Source organism: Kogia breviceps, chromosome 16 (assembly GCF_026419965.1).
Source record: "Kogia breviceps isolate mKogBre1 chromosome 16, mKogBre1 haplotype 1, whole genome shotgun sequence".
Classification (NCBI taxonomy): domain Eukaryota; kingdom Metazoa; phylum Chordata; class Mammalia; order Artiodactyla; family Physeteridae; genus Kogia; species Kogia breviceps.
The window spans coordinates 14,844,035-14,860,252 of record NC_081325.1 but is presented as its reverse complement, the minus strand read 5'-3'; the positions used below and the strand labels follow the sequence as shown (position 1 = coordinate 14,860,252).

Sequence of the window (16,218 nt, the reverse complement as noted above, 5' to 3'; positions counted from 1 at the left end):
TTCTCTTAGGAAACCATTCATGAGTAGACTACAAGGTTCTCAGTCAACACGGAAGACACTAGCTAATGCCTACTTGGTACACATATTTCTATGCAAATTCATGGTTGCCTCTGGTCCACCATTGATCCTTAACGATAGTAACAAGACCAAGAGGGTGACAGATTTTATGGGAGAAGGAACTCAATGCAGGTAAAACATATATTCCTCTCACAATCATTTGTTTTTTTAAAAATTGTAACGAAATGCACATAACTAAAATTTACCATTTTAACCATTTTAAGTGTACAATTCAGTGACATAAAGTACATTAACACCGTGGTGCAACCATCGCCACCATCCAGCTTCAGAACGGTTTTTATCTTCCAAAACTAGGACTCTGATCTCATTAAGCACTAACTCCTCACTCCTCCCTGCCCCCAGCCCCGGCGATTACCATTCTACCTTCTGTCTCTATGAATTTAACTGCATTAGGTACCTCATCTAACTGGAATCATACAGTATTTGTTTTTTTGTGACTGGCTTACTTCACTTAGCATAGTGTCCTCAAGGTTCATCCATGTTATAACATGTGTTAGAATTTCTTTCTCTTTAAGCCTGAATAATATTACATTGTATGTGCAGACCACAGTTTCATTATTCATCCATCCATCGATGGACACTTGGGTTGTTTCCACCTTTTGGTTATTGTGGATAATGCTGCTGTGAACAGGGGTGTACAAATATCTGTTGAGTTTCTGTTTAATTCTTTGAGTGTATGCCCAGAAGTGAAATTGCTGGGTCATATGGCAATTCAACTTAAAATTCTTTTCTCACAATCATCTTTATACCCTTTTCATTTGGGGGGTGTGTGTATTTTTCTTTTTAGTTCATTGGCATTAAACCTTGAATCTAATGAAACAAAACCTCAGTGATTTTAAGGGAATGATTTTAGGCAGTAAATATCAAAAATAATTCCTGTCGGCAATTAACAAATCTGTTGCAAATTATACATAATCCACTTATTTCATTCAAAGAACCCATTAGGGCTGGTCATAGAAACAAAACTTCATCCTGCTAAGCATCTCTGAATGTGAAGTAACTATTCTTGGAATCTTGAACTGAAAAAGAAAAAAAAAAATCAGGCCACCCAAGATAAATTGAAAACATTTAATGATTGAAAGGGGTTGTAATGAATAATTTTTGGGGGGAGGGATATTTGTTATTGCTCGAACTGGTTTTCAGCTGACAACACAGTTTCTTCTGAGCCTAGAGCCTAGTTGGATAGCACGTCTTCCTTTGGACTCAAGCACATATAAACAGTTGATAATAATAATCATTATAAATGCACACTACAACAGTTTATTACTATGTGCCAGTTACTATGCTAAGCATTACATATTACCATATGAAACAACAGATCTGCAAGGCAGCTTTTGACAATCATTACTGTGGCAGAGGCTGTTGCTGTCCACTGATACTCTTCCCTCTTAAATGACATCGCTCCTGAGTTTTAGCTGGAAATATGACTCCCCAGTCAGAATGCATTTCAAGCCTTCCTTCTAGCTCACCTTATTGTCTATATCAGTAGTCCATGGCTTTTGATCGCAAACTTGTATTTGGTTGAGTAGATATGCCAAGGTTTGTTCATCCATTCTCCTACTGATAGATACCAGGGCTTTCTGTTTGGGGATATTATGAAAAAAACTGCGGTCAACGTTTGTGTGTTTTGTACATGTTTTTCTTTTTATTTGAAATCATGGAGAATATTGTGATGGGGATTATTGGGAGGCAAAGCACTCATCAGGCCCTTCACGGCATCTCTGCTGGCACTCAGGGAAATCACTTGATTCTCCACATATCAGGCTAGGACCTGCATCTCTTGTCTCGTTTTCCCAGCCTCCTGCCCCAAGATTGGGAATCAGTTTTTAACCCCATTCCTTAGTGTTCCCATCTGCAATACAACCCCAATCTGATATAACCAGAGAATTCACTTCTCACTCTGCAGGCTGCAGTCTGTCCAGTTTCTCTAGACTGCATATTGATCTAGACAGAACCAGCCTGCGGAATCATCTCACTCATGTGGTGGTACTTGGAAGAAGTTAGTGTTTCCTTCTCTTCTACCCCTCACTGCCAGCCTGGCATTTGGTGGACAGCAAGACATGGTTTATAAAAACTCCTTCTGGATGCCCAAGTGTAGTGTCAGAAATTCCAATCCCATTGTTTCTAATACGTAGAGTAACTATTATTCGAACAAGTCAAGAGAAAGTTCAAAGAGGATAGCAAAAGCAAATCGTAGCTATTAGAATAATATGCATATAAGACAGTCTTAATTTCATGTTTATTTAATGAACACATGTGAACATAAAATAGAAGGAGCCTTCCATGTTTGGATGTAGTAGATCAAAATGCCATTCTGTTTTCTGCATTTACATCAACAGCTCTTATGATAATGCCTTGTATATATTAGATATTTGATGAGTGTCCATTGAACTTATTAACAAATGAATGAATGTTAAGTAGGTCATCCCCCAGAGGCACATGTTAAGACACAGCAAATATTTTTCTCTGTTATTTGAGTAGGTGTAAGCTGCAGCTGGTAAGAGAGCTGACAGATGCTGTGAAAGATGCATAAGTATCAAATATCTGAACATATTTGGGAGCAGGCTACTTTCTGTGTCGTGTATCAGGTGTGATACTTGCTTTCTCTATTCAAAGCAAGAAAAAGGTGTGAGTGGATTAGAGACACTGTCTATAGCAGCTTAAAAATTATAGTTTCTTCTCATAGTCCTATCCAACATGAAAAACCATGAAAATAAACATCAGTGAAGTTATTTACATGAAATTGAAGCTATAACTCTATATGTTGATAGTAGTGAATTGTGGCTAATTCTTTCAAGTGATTTAGTAAGTGAATACCACACGAATGCAGAAAAAGGTGACTCAATATGTTGAGAGTTAAAAACTGAAAAAAAAAGCTCAATTAGCACCCCCAAATTTGCCAATTTCACTCCAGATTGAGGGCTCAAACACTGTGTGAGAGGCCCAGCTACTCACTGAAATACAAATGGGAAAGGGGAAAGGGGTGGGGAGGAAGGAGAGAAGGGGAGAGAGAGAGAGAGAGAGAGAGAGAGAGAGAAGCTCCAAGCATGCCCTTAGCAAAAGAGTAAGGAAATTCAGACAAAGTGTGCTAAGAGTTTTTAAACCTCCCGAGGCATGCATCCAGGCAGAATCAGTGTGCCCCTGGTCCTAATCAGGACAAGATTACATACGCCTTTCCTGTATCTAACCCTTTACGTGCCTGTCAGGAATGTCTCTGTGGCTATGAATCAAAAGGCAACCTTCCCAAATAGGTACCTAAGTAAAATGAAGTGGTCATAACATATTAACCAGCACAATTACAAGCATCAATACTTATCACAAAGAGCATAAGAATTCAAGGCTACATCAAATACACATCGGCATAAGTAAGTTTAAATCAAATCTCATTAGGCAATTCCATGAATGGAGAAGTAGGACTGTGTGGCCTATGTGATTTCTTTAAAGAAAGTGGTGTGTTTTGTTAAGCATCACATCCACTGCCACCTGCTAGGGCTAACCACAATCCTACAGTGATGAAGATTTCTAGACCACCTGGGTTTAGTAGTTATGCTCAACTCTTTTAGACTAGGCAGACAGGAGAAGGAGAAATCAGTGAACCAAGTATGTGGAATTATTTCAAAGGAACAAATATTAGAAACAGATGTGAGATACTACCTAGGGAAAATAAAGCATTAATTCATTCTACCTGGCAGTGGACCATGCTATATTTCCTGAAGAATTAGCTGCCTGAAAACATTTTGACAAAGGAGTTAATTATAAATGTTGCTGTTTTTATTCATTTCAAGCCAAATTTTCAAACCATAAAAAGTACATTAAAGACTTTTAGGCAATTAGGAAGCTGCAAAAAGCGTTTTTATTCTCCATCTATTTCACAGTTAAATCATATTCTCTGAGCATAAGCTTATGTGAAACAATTTTTTATCATATGGAAAGCTTATAGTCTATGTTTTATACTCTTCCTATGGTTCAAATCTTATAGCAAAATGTATAACATAATGTACCTAGTACCTAATGTTTAGTTTTATGAATTTTTTATCCACTGCCTCATTCTTGAAAGGATTTGAGGTTGTGGCATTGAATAAGTTGCTTGTTGAATACCTTAGTTTTAATTGCATCCCATACCATTTAAATATTTAATTTATCATATGGGAGAAATGCACTTATTTTGCCAAAAAAATTAATTATCAATTAAATAATTACTTGTTCGATAAGAACATAGCAGTTATAATCTTATAATGTCAGTAAAACATTAATCACTGTAAATATTTACATCAGAATGACTATCTCTATGGCTCCTCTCACAATTCCTTCTAGTGATCTATTAGCAAGTGTTTGCTTCCCTTCATTGCAACTTTGCACTTTCCTGATTTAAAAGTCTTCTAAGTTCCCAAGAAAGGAATGCTTCCACCAGGAGATACAGAAATGGTTTCATAAAACTGAAGGCTGTTTTATGAAACCACCTGTCTACTTTGTGCTTTTCATAATATTGAACCAAACATTTTATAAACTAGATTACTTGACTGGCTGGGGTGATATGTACTAGACACCGGAAACTGAGTTGCTGCTGCAGATGGTGTGATAAGATGGAACCACATAAAGTTTGAAAGGTACAAAGTTTGGCATGTGCCGGGTTGACATTTTGTACCTTCATTCAGTAAGCTTCGAGGATCTAGAAAATGATTTTGTCATTAGAGCCAATATAACCTCGAATTGCTTAATTCTTAATCTTTACAGAAGCTTCTTGGAAATGACAGCAAGAAAGTCTTTAGTTAGAATGTCAAAATGTTCAGGATACAATACTAACAAAAATAATTTTCTATCAATGCCGATGTATAATCCAACTACACACACACACACACACACACACACACACACACACACACACACACACAAAGCCTTTTGTTGATGCCCCCAAATGACCTAGATTAAGAGTGTTATGGACTTTCTGTAGAATATCTATAACTCTGACCTGGACAATGGTTTGCCCTCCAACATATAAATTGGACTTTAACCGAACTAGGTGACAAGTTTAATTATCATAGATCAGGAAACGGTGTTAACGCAGTAGGTTTTCTCCTCCTTTTTTTTTTTTTTTTTTTTTTTTTTTTTTTGCGGTATGCGGGTCTCTCACTGTTGCGGCCTCTCCAGTTGCGGAGCACAGGCTCCGGACGCGCAGGCTCAGCGGCCATGGCTCACGGGCCCAGCCGCTCCGCGGCACGTGGGATCCTCCCGGACCGGGGCACGAACCCGTGTCCCCTGCATCGGCAGGCGGACTCTCAACCACTGTGCCACCAGGGAAGCCCTCTCCTCTTTTTTAATCTTTTGCCCAAAGACACAATTTTCTGTGGATCCCTGAAGGTGAAAGGAAATTCTTGCATTCCAGCTGTCTTAAAACTGCGGAGGTTTCCTGAAATCGACTTCACTCCACCAGCCAGACATCTAAGAACTATGTCCGTACAATGTTTGCTTGTAGATTTCTTGTTTGCACCCCAAACCCCCAAATTATAGGTAGATTTTTCTCAGGTTTTGAGAGATCTAAAGAAATCAGAGCGTCTTTATTCTTGCTGCTAACCTCTTCTCCCCTTTCTCCTCTCTGCTATTTCTCTTATTTCCTGAGAGCAGCCTCTTCCTTCAGGTGCTCTTCTAGCTGCCTCTCGTGCTAAGCGGTATGAATGCGCTCTGCACTCGTGACCCCAGCCATCAAAGGCAGTCATGAATGAAATCAACGTTGTTCTGATCATTTGCTTCGTCATTCTTGCTTACTAGACCCTGACACTTCCTGGAGACCAGCACCTACGTTTGTAGCTAAGGTGGCGTCAGGATGTAGACTCTCATTTTATTCGTGATGACAGTTTTTAAGCACTATTTTAGAGCATTCTTTGTACACCTTGCTGTCTTGTGCATGCTTTGCTGTGCTGTTTCCTGGGAGGAGAGCAGGGGTCTACTTTTGTTGTAGGTTGACAAGAAGAGTTGAGTAGGAAAATGATAGTAGGGTCTCTCCGACTCTGCTTGGGACCATGGACATAAATGTACCTCCATACAACTATTCACTTATTTCTACTGCCCAAAACAATTACACATTTTAAGGAAAGTCTGGGAAATGCAGACAAATATTTCAGAACAGTTTGTATCTTCATCCTCTGGCCTAATGTTTTAAAATGTCAGAATGGTATCTCTCACGTAAGAGAGCATAAATAGAATAAAAACCAGTCAGACTACCTGCCTCTGTCAGCTTTCAAAAATATGAAAAATGACTTATTTGCTGATGAAATTTTTATTTTCTTTTCATATGTGGTTTGACATTCCTAAAGAGACTCTGAGAATATTCCCTTAATAATAGGAAATACAAATTACCTGCTTTGTATCCATAAATCAACTTTATTATTATATCTGAGCCTTATTCATCTCTGGGGCAAAATGTAAAGCAAAGACACTAATCACTTAATTATTACAGATTTTAAACTTTGTTTAGTAGAATATGACTTCTTATTTTTTTCAGTTATATATATACAATATATGTATATATATTACATATATAGTATATATTACAACTCTCTTATACATTCTAAAATGTAATACAGTGAATTGACTTAACTGACCACTCAGATCTCAGTGATTTAGGGACCAGTTAATGCACTTTAATTCTGAATATTCTCTACAATCATATTTCAAGATTATTTTAGTACGAAATTAAGGAAAAAACTCTATTAGAAAGACAGCTATAGAATTTCTGCTTGCTAGGAGACATCATTATTCAAAAAGCTGACTGTGTTCAGACTAATTTCTTAAATTTCATGTTCTCATGAATAAGGACAATTGTTAAAAAAAGAAAATTATCCTGAATGTAACTTTTACTCCAAATGACCAGACAAGGGAGAGCCACATATCAGCATGATGAAATTGCTGATTGTCTGCCAATTTTACCAAATGTTCATTGTTATCTCCGTAGGGAAGCCTTCTGCCTCTTCGTCCAAGCAGAATCAATCATTTCCTTTGCTAAGTCCCCTCAGAAATTTGTATGTCCTGCTTTTGAATTACACAGACTCCAGATATCTGAAGCCCATGTCCATGCAATGTGTGTGTGTTGTTTCTTGTCTACTCTCAAAGCCCACAATTGTACATAGGTTGTGAAACATGGAAGTGGGTCAGTTTCTTTTTCTCATTATTTACATCTTCTATCTTAGGACCTTTGCATTTGCTTTTCTCTCTGCTTGCCACAATCTTACCACAGAGAACCAAATTGCTTGTTCTCTAATTTCCTTCAACCTTTGACCAAATATCACTTTACCAGTGAGACCTTCTCTGACCATTCTACTTTAAATATTAAACCCTTTCTTAAGTATAATTTTCACAGGATAAAATCATGCAAATAAAAACGAATATGTATAAAACATGTCATTTAACTCATTAATGAGGGAAGTGATAAGATGTTTGCATAACTTCAAAGGAGAATCTCAGTACATGTATAAATGTGTGTATGTATGTGTGTGTATACGTACACATATGCATGTGGTCAGAAATGTTGAAATGAAGTTGCTAATGAGCAAGGGAAATGTAGAATATTGGGCATAAAGTTTTTTTTATAATATTCAACCAATGTCTTTATTTCCTATAGCTACTTTCTCATTCCTTAATTATCTCGTGGCCTTCCCGCATTGAAAGGGAGGCGTTCATTCCTTCAGAATACCCCTGACACAAAGAAGTTGCTTTGAGTTTTAAAATAAGTAGAGTTTTTTGAGCTCTTAGGAAAATCATAGCCTAAAAGTAAGTACTTTTGATTTGTAAAAGTCAGACTTTGTTGAATGGAGGAAAGGTTTTTCCTTGAAATCCTGAAAGCCACACCTGGAATTCTGGAGCATAGGTTTTCACAAAGAATTGTAGAGGAGGAAGGATGAGTTATAAGACCGTGACTTCCTAAAAGACAGAGGAGAGCCGTTAGGACTAGGTGAGTTGAGAGAGGGAGTAGAGTTGAGTACTTGAATCTCCTCTCTTAGATTTGAAAGCCCAGGAAGTAGGATTGGGTTTTCCATCAACTAAGTCACCTAGTCCACACTTCTAGTTACATAGCGAGCACAGTGGGATAGGTTCAAGTGAGTTAAGTACATCAAGTTCAATGTTGCTCTTTCGTGGGTGAAGCCTGGGAAGCGTGCAAACTTGCCATTTACATGGCTTTCCCTGGAACACAGCAAGGGCACCAAAGGCACCGAGGCACAGTTAGGAGGGAGGGTGTCCATGTGTGTGGGCCTGAGGCCAGCCTTCCAGGCACTACATGCGCCACAGAGGCGGCAAAGAGAACAACTGAATACCTGCTTTCCTAAGTGGGGGTGAGAATCTATGAAAGGATTTAATAATTAAAAGAGTGATAGAGAAGGAGTCATACAATTACAATTAATCTAATGTTTTTCCTCGTCTCTTATCTTATTTGAAATTTGCAATAACATCTCTGTTTCATCCAGAAGGTATTTTTGTGTAACCCCACCTAATTTTAACCCTGCCTTTATTTAGGATTCCTTAACATTTATGTACATAGTTTTTTTTCACTATTCTCTAGTGAAAGCTACTCTGTTAATATGCTGCTTGGTAAATGTGCCCCTTAGTTATTTCATGGATGTATTTCGTGCCCTTTCTTTTTGATTATAAGCTTCATGAAGAAAGGAAGAGTGCTTTACTTTCCTCACTTGTTATTCCTTTGGTATGTATTTAAATCTAATAGACATTTAATGCAGAGTACCATCCAAAATAAATTATATTTAAGGCAGAAATGTATTTTGAGAACTTCTGTAATGAAAGTCATTCATATTTATTTGAGTACTAAAGAAGAGTTGGTACTCTGTTAGCTTTATTTTAACAATTATTTTAAATATAACTTTTAAAAATAATACAAGATTATTGAAACAAATTTCAAATATTATGAATGAGTAAAAAGTTAAATTTATTCTTAATAACCACTCTTACTTAGTTTGGTGTATGTTCCAATTCTTTCTCTTTTATTTCTTTTCTTTTCTTTCCTCCCTCCCCCCTCCTTTCTTCCTTCCTTTCTTCCTTCCTTCCTTCCTTCCTTCCTTCCTTTCTTTCTTTCTTTTTTTCTTTCTTTTTCCTCAGTATCATCACTGCCTTTATTTTTATTGTGTAAAAATTTGCCAGTGTAAAATTTGCCATCAAAACTATTTTTAGGTATACAATTCAATGGCATTAATTACATTTACAATGTTGTACAAACACCACTACTCTCTATTTCCAAAATTTTTCACTTATTTAAATACTATTCCTATTGTTCTGCTGCTTGCTTTTTTGCTTGCCCTGTAAAATCTCATTGGATGAAAACTTCATCTCCAGGTACTCTTTTAGTTCAGTTTCATAAAGAGTTGACAAAACTGGGAATGAATATTTTATTTTTAATAATATGTTTACTTACTACTGTGTTCCTTGGATCCTTGAAAATGAGTGGGAAATGAATTGGAATTATATTTTTTCAGAGGATGAAAAAAGAAACATTTTATAATTGAATAACAACTTTTTACTTGTTTCTATGCTTGGAACACATTATTTAGAAACTCTTTATCACTTTTCTAAAAACTCTGTTTTCATAGAATAAGAGAATCACAGAATCTCGACTTGCAAATGACCCCAGTCGTCATCTGGTCCACTCATTCAGGATCAGAATCCACCAGGTCACTGTGGCTCTTTGAACTTCTCTAGTTATAGGGAATATATTACTATATAACCTTCCAAAGAAGCCCTTTCTTTTTCAAGGTATCCAAAAATTAGTTCTTCTTTCTTTTCTTTTCCTACCTGGAATTTTTATCCATTTGGTTTATTTTAAATCTTAGTGTCTTACTAGGCAAATACCATCCTTTTCAAATGATACTTGAATATAATGATCGTCTCCCTCCTGAATATTCATTTTTCCTAAGATAACACCCCCAGTTACTTCAGCAGTTCTTGATATCCTGTGGTCTCATGTTCCTTCACCAACCTGGTGATTTTCTCTGACTTTTATTTCCATTGAACCATTTTCTTCTTAAAGTGTAATGCTTGGAACTGAAGATAATACTTCAGATAACTTCTAAATGCGTTCAAGTAGAGCAAAAATTTATTTTGTATGTTTTACTTCAAACTCCTAATTCGTTACAGAATAATTTTATGGTAGAGATTTAAGATTTAGATTAAATTCACTACTAACACAATATGGGTACCTCCTTTAATAATTTATTTCAGACTTTACTTTGTGACAATGGAGTCTTTCTAGTTTAGAAAGAATCGAAAAATTCAGGTAAGGTGATCACACTGTGATATAGTTAAAGTCAAAACACATACCTCCCAATCTTGCTCTCTTATGTAGAGCCACCAGCTTTTCTTACAGCATCAAAGGAGACACTGAAATGTGAGGCACAGATATTAAGCTGTCAAATGTTTTCATATGTTGCTTGTCATTTCTTTAACTTCACTGGAAGGAGTAACGTGGGAGTGTGAGAATTCATACTCCAAAGCTGGTCTTTTAGCAACATGTAGCAGAAGGGGAGAAGAGGACTAGTTCTGATAATGTAAGTGAGAATTCTAGTGTTAATGCCTTTCTCTTATCCATCTTGAGATGTCACTTTTTTTAATGTGAAAATAGTAAAATAGCACTTGTAATGACTGGGCCGAAGTCATTATGGACCAGAGATAGAATATCTTCAGACCTGAAATTTATTACTGTAGGTGTCAGTCTTTACTAATTCACGTCGAACCTGGATTGTGGACATTTGTCGTTCCTTCCACTTTTTAGTAATATATACATAAATATTCAGGACTCACTTTGTCAAAATTGTTATTAATATTGAAGATTTAAAAATTATATTTTAGTAGAAAAACATTAACAAATCTCAAATATGGTATTTTTTTTTGTGTATGGCATTTTGAGTTAACATTTTGAATCCTTCATCACCATAATTTCCAAGTTAAATACATCGGGAGGTTAGATTTGACATAAATACACCACCATGTGTAAAATAGATAGCTAGTGGGAACCTGCTGTATAGCACAGGGAGATCAGCTCGGCGCTCTGTGGTGACCTAGATGGGTGGAAGAGAGGTCTAAGAGGGAGGGGATATATGTATACATATAGCTGATTCACTTCATTGTACAGCAGAAACTAACACAACATTGTAAAGCAATTATACTCCAATAAAAAAAGAACAAAAAATCATGTTATTTGAGTTAATGATCTTTTATTATGGTGAAAGAAAAGTTCTTGTGAGAACCACATGTTTTCCATCCATTGGGAGAATAAACTCAAAAAATGAATTAACTTAGAGTTAATAGAGAAATTTCAGAGCTAGAGAAAAATCTTAAAAGTCACCTAGTACAAACTCTCAACTATATAGTGAATACGTACGGGCACGATAATCTCATGACTTGTCCAAGCTCAAACTTGGAAACAGAACCTAGGTCTTATGTTACCTAATATAGTAAATCTTGTACTAATATAGTCACTGTAGTAATGTAGTAGCCTTTTGTAAGATTGGAAGACAGAGGAGAATCAAAGATGTTTAAATAATCGACACACTGAACATAAAAACACAAAGCAAGGAATCATCTTTACATTTAAAAGATAAACTAAACTAATCTTTTATTTCAAGAATTTCTCAACTAAATAGGATGTGGCACAGAGGAAAGAGCATGGACTTTGTAATTACACAGAGAGAGAAAGTTAACCTTGTCTTGCCATTTTTCAGTTATGGGCCAATTATTTAAGCTTTCTGAGCTTCAGTTTTCCTGGTACTACTACTACTTCCCTAAGTAACTGAGAAGATTAAATTAGATAATGAATTGAAAACATCCCAGCAGAATGCTAACATGTAGTAGGTACTCCATAAACGATATCTCCAATTGTTTCAGTTTATTCACAATCAATTGGTAAGATTCACTTTGGCTAATCTTACTAATCAATAATATAGTCATTGGAAAAGATGTAATGGTGAAATCTCTAGAGAACTTTTTTTTTCATATTTTGGCTGTGCCACGTGGCATGTGGGATCTTTGTTCCCCAACGAGGGATCGAACCTGTGCCCCCTGCATTGGAAGTGCAGAGTCTTAACCACTGGACCACCAGGGAAGTCCCCCTAGACAATTTCTATTGTTACTAGTGACATTTCCCAGATTAACAAATCACATCTGACCTGGAGAAAGTGCTAGGAATACTTGATATTCCACTATGGGCACTTCACTAGATTTTGCATACAATTAAATGTCCTCCGTTTTATGATGGTGACAATGGTGATGATGATGATGACGAAGATGAAGATAATGAGATGATTATGATGTGGTCTATAAGCAATAGCTCCTTCTATTTCTTAAAATATGATTAATTTAATCTCCATGCAGTTTTTATTTCAGTTGTGAGAACTCCCCTTCTATATGGATGACTAAATTACAGTCCATCTCTAGTTGTATGTGCCTTACTGCATAGTAAACCATCTTAGCTCAAGGAAGGATAGAGATGAAGAAGCCATGGTAGGTTCAACACTTGGAAGGGCAGAGGCTGATCATGGGGGTCTAAGAGCAGATGAAATGCAGCAGCCGAGGCTGACACCAGGAAGGCCTGAGAGTGAGTAGCTGGGCCCAGGCTCAGGACTGGCATTCGGGGGCAAGCAGATTTATTGACCTTTCTAAACCTCTATTTCCCATCTAAACACATGTGTGTGTGTTGGATGTGTCTGTGTTATTATATAAATATATATATATATATAAGAGCTTTATTGACCTCTCTATGAAGCCTCAATGAATTTGCCCCAGATCACACAACTAATAAAGAATGGAGTCTGTTTAATTCCGAAACATTTTTAACTACCGTATAAGAGTTATCCCAAGAAGATTTAGTCAAAAGATATTGGTAATGGTAAATAAGTTCATATTATTGTCTAAAAAGGCTTGAAAGAATGAAAATTGCCAAAAGAAAATATGAGTTTCAACTTCTATGTACATTTTCTAGTATTTCATGTTAGAAATTACATACAAATACACACATATATATGTGTGTGTGTGTATATATACACACACACACACACACATATATATATATATATATATACACATACACAGTAAGTCCCCTACATACGAACTTTCAAGTTGCAAACTCTCAAAGATGCGAAATGTGTTTGCATGTCCAATCGTGTAAGTTAGTTCACGTGTCTGGCGTACATTGAACTCCTTGCTGTGCAACACGAGGCACTTATTAATGAAGACCTGATGGAATTGGAGGCCTAGAGAAAGGACGAAGAGAGACAAGAGGAGGAAGAAGTAAGTGAAGAACTGAAGAGATTCACGACGCAGGAAACAGCAAGGGGATTTTCTTTATCTGAGGAGGTACTGTTAGTTTTTGAGGCACAGGACCCAAGCGTAGAACAGTCCTCGAAAGTTGCAGCAGCGTTCAGAATGCAATCCAGCGCTGCTGTGTCATCTATGATGAGGAAAAAAAGAGCTACTACCCAAACAACACTGGATTGTTTTTTTCAAGAGGGTGGATAGAACTGAATCCAGCAAGGAACCGGAACCTGTGCCATCAGCTTCAGGCGTGAGTGACATCGCAGCCTGCCCTCCGTCTCCTGTTGCTGACGATCCTTCAGCTCTACCATCTCCCACCTCCTCCCCCGCCTCCAGCCAGTAACTCTTCTTGCCTGTTCACTCGATGCCAGCCCCTGTGTGCCAGCTGTTGTACTGTACTACTGTACTTTTCAAGATACCGTACTGGAAGATTTAAAATGTTTTCTTTATTGTGTTTGTTTATGTTTTTTTTAATTTTTTTTATTTTTTAACATCTTTATTGGAGTATAATTGTTTTACAATAGTGTTAGTTTTTCCTTTACAACAAACTGAATCAGTTATACATATACATATGTTCCCATATCTCTTCCCTCTTGCATCACCCTCTCTCCCACCCTCCCTATCCCACCCCTCTAGGTGGTCACAAAGCACAGAGGTGATCTCCCTGTGCTATGCAGCAGCTTCCCACTAGCTATCTAATTTACATTTGATAGTGTGTATATGTCCCTGCCACTCTCTCACTTCGTCTCAGCCCACCCTTCCCCCTCCCCATATCCCCAAGTCCATGCTCGAGTAAGTCTGTGTTTTATTCCCGTCCTACCACTAATCTCTTCATGACATTTTTTTCCCTTAGAGTCCATATATATGTGTTAGCATACGGTATTTGTTTTTCTCCTTCTGACTTACTTCACTCTGTATGACAGACTCCAGGTCCATCCACCTCATTATAAATAACTCAGTTTCATTTCTTTTTATGGCTGAGTAATATTCCATTGTATATATGTGCCACATCTTCTTTATCCATTCATCTGTTGATGGACACTTAGGTTGCTTCCATGTCCTGGCTATTGTAAATAGAGCTGCAATGAATATTTTGGTACATGAGTCTTTCTGAATTATGGTTTTCTCAGGGTATATGCCCAGTAGTGGGATTGCTGGGTCGTATGGTAGTTCTATTTGTAGTTTTTTAAGGAACCTCCATACTGTTCTCCATAGCGGCTGTATCAATTTACATTCCCACCAGCAGTGCAAGAGGGTTCCCTTTTCTCCACACCCTCTCCAGCATTTATTGTTTCTAGAGTTTTTGATGATGGCCAATCTGACCGGTGTGAGATGATATCTCATTGTAGTTTTGATTTGCATTTCTCTAATGATTAATGAGGTTGAGCATTCTTTCATGTGTTTGTTAGCAATCTGTATATCTTCTTTGGAGAAATGTCTATTTAGTTCTTCTGCCCATTTTTGGATTGGGTTGTTTGTTTTTTTGTTATTGAGCTGCATGAGTTGCTTATAAATTTTGGAAATTAATCCTTTGTCAGTTGCTTCATTTGCAAATATTTTCTCCCATTCTGAGGGTTGTCTTTTGGTCTTGTTTATGGTATCCTTTGCTGTGCAAAAGCTTTTAAGTTTCATTAGGTCCCATTTGTTTATTTGTGTTTTTATTTCCATTTCTCTAGGAGATGGGTCAAAAAGGATCTTGCTGTGATTTATGTCGTATAGTGTTCTGCCTATGTTTTCCTCTAAGAGTTTGATAGTGTCTGGCCTTACATTTAGGTCTTTAACCCATTTTGAGTTTATTTTTGTGTGTGGTGTTAGGGATTGTTCTAATTTCATACTTTTACATGTAGCTGTCCAGTTTTCCCAGCACCACTTATTGAAGAGGCTGTCTTTTCTCCACTGTATATCCTTCCCTCCTTTATCAAAGATAAGGTGACCATATGTGTGTGGGTTTATCTCTGGGCTCTCTATCCTGATCCATTGATCTATATTTCTGTTTTTGTGCCAGTACCATATTGTCTTGATTACTGTAGCCTTGTAGTAGAGTCTGAAGTCCGGGAGCCTAATTCCTCCAGCTCCATTTCTCGTTCTCAAGATTGCTTTGGATATTCGGGGTCTTTTGTGTTTCCATACAAATTGTGAAATTTTTTGTTCTAGTTCTGTAAAAAATGCCAGTGGTAATTTGATAGGGATTGCATTGAATCGGTAGATTGCTTTGGGTAGTATAGTCATTTTCACAATGTTGATTCTTCCAATCCAAGAACATGGTATATTTCTCCACCTATTTGTATCATCTTTAATTTCTTTCATCAGTGTCTTATAGTTTTCTGCATACAAGTCTTTTGTCTCCTTAGGTAGGTTTATTCCTAGATATTTTATTCTTTTTGTTGCAATGGTAAATGGGAGTGTTTTCTTAATTTCACTCTCAGATTTTTCATCATTAGTGTATAAGAATGCCAGAGATTTCTGTGCATTAATTTTGTATCCTGCAACTTTACCAAATTCATTGATTAGCTCTAGTAGTTTTCTGGTAGCATCCTTAGGATTCTCTATGTATAGTATCATGTCATCTGCAAACAGTGACAGCTTTACTTCTTCTTTTCCTATTTGGATTCCTTTTATTTCTTTTTCTTCTCTGATTGCTGTGGCTAGAACTTCCAAAACTATGTTGAATAAGAGTGGTGAGAGTGGGCAACCTTGTCTTGTTCCTGATCTTAGTGGAAATGGTTTCAGTTTTTCACCATTGAGAACGATGCTAGCTGTGGGTTTGTCATATATGGCCTTTATTATGTTGAGGAAAGTTCCCTGTATGCCTACTTTCTGCAAGGTTTTTATCAT

General features: G+C 37.0%; 1 protein-coding gene and 1 long non-coding RNA gene across 2 annotated transcripts in view; one reads left to right on the top strand and one right to left on the bottom strand.

The window, feature by feature from the left end:
- FREM2 (FRAS1 related extracellular matrix 2) overlaps positions 1–1,650 on the bottom strand; it is a 210,410-nt gene extending 208,760 nt beyond the window's left edge. The window contains exon 1 of the mRNA XM_067016848.1: positions 1,548–1,650. The gene's annotated coding sequence lies outside the window, so the exon portion shown is untranslated. The remainder of the gene's footprint in view (positions 1–1,547) is intronic.
- The window catches only part of LOC136792821 (uncharacterized), a 142,858-nt gene that overhangs the window by 62,420 nt on the left and 64,220 nt on the right, over positions 1–16,218 (top strand). The gene's annotated exons all lie outside the window — the stretch shown is intronic.